General features: G+C 35.3%; 1 non-coding gene across 1 annotated transcript; it reads left to right on the top strand.

The window, feature by feature from the left end:
• Positions 1-466: 466 nt before the first annotated feature.
• On the top strand, positions 467-585 carry LOC117215944. The gene has a single exon (XR_004489250.1). It is a non-coding gene; the product is annotated as a 5S ribosomal RNA (ribosomal RNA).
• The last annotated feature ends 879 nt before the right edge of the window (positions 586-1,464 follow it).

Here is a 1,464-nt window from a genome sequence, read left to right as displayed (position 1 = left end):
TAATCTACAACTGTGTTTCCTAGGATGTTTACTAGTCTTTTCGTCCTGGCAACCAGGTTTGGTTGTGGGTTGAGTTTCCGCGTCTTTTGAGCGGAAAGTCTTAAATTATTCTTGATTTTGTTGGCTGTTTTTTGTGTGATTATTTTTCTCTTGATGGCTTTTTTTATCGGGTCCACGGTGGGTTCCGTTTCGTTGCTTTTGGCTTCATTATCGGTAACTTCTATCTTTTTATACAATTTTATTTTGTCTTATTTTATTTTATTTTATTTTTATTCTTATTTGTATTTATAGAGATGATGTCAATGCAATATTTTTCACTTTTTGTCACTTATTCCTTCTACTTTAATGAATGTTTGTCTACTTTGACGCGCGTACTGAGAGGTCCGTCCTGCTCGGAGGTCTACAGTCAACTGACCACTTCTTTTTTCCTGAATATTAAGAGCAAGTAACAAAATTACTCACTTCAGCCAACTCTCATACCACGTTGAGTGCACTCGTTCTCGTCCGATCACGAAAGTTAAGCAACGTAGGGCACGGATAGTACTTAGATGGGTGACCGCTTGGGAACTCCGTGTGGTGTTGGCTTTTTTTAATTTTTTCCAATTCTTCCTACTTTTCTTAATAATTTATGGTCATGTACATCGTGTTAAAAATATACTTTTAGTATTACAGCGTATGTCAATGTCGTGGTTATTCGTTATACATTCAAGTACGCTTGTTTGAAAGTCAATAGACTATTGCTGAATCACGTACTACTTATAAATTGTTGTCTAGCACGTAAGTGTAATTTCATGTACATTATACACTAGTACTGTGCGCTATAATTCATGAACTGCACAATAGATTTAACGCACCAATTATCTATGCATCTATCACACTGATTCCTGCAGTAGTTTTTACTTTCCACACTCTATGGCCGCCGTTTGCACAAAACGGCTATTTATATTTATTCCAATTTTTATTCCACGGATGACGATGTAATAAATTTGTTAACATATAGCAAACTCGATACCGAATATTCATTACATACGTCTAATCCATTATGTCATTCGTGGTTTAAGTGAATATTTACTTTCACGTTAAAAAGACAAAGAAGGTGAAACCATACTAATTGCTGTACGTTCTGGTCGTTGTAAAAGATTTTGGATGGAAGAAACATAAACAGCTTGGTTTTCTTTTCCTAATCAAATCCAGTCTCTTTCTATGATAACGCAACGGATATCATAGAAAACAACGGATATAACATAGTTGATTAAATAAACCAGTAACACCATAAATTAATTATGCGCATAAAGTTCATATTACTTGTCTACCAACCAACCAACCAACCAACCAACCAAACAGCACAAGTTATGTGATATAAATAACCTGATGAGATAATCTTTCAAGCACGAGTCCAAAATCTACAATGGCACAACTTTTCTTCGAAACAGAGACGTCCAGCTGTTTTTTCTACAACCCGTT

The sequence above is a fragment of the Bombus bifarius genome, unplaced genomic scaffold, assembly GCF_011952205.1.
Source record: "Bombus bifarius isolate JDL3187 unplaced genomic scaffold, Bbif_JDL3187 scf7180000009884_frag, whole genome shotgun sequence".
Lineage (NCBI taxonomy): Eukaryota > Metazoa > Arthropoda > Insecta > Hymenoptera > Apidae > Bombus > Bombus bifarius.
Note: the sequence above shows the minus strand (reverse complement) of the source record. Positions and strands in the feature narration are given on the sequence as shown.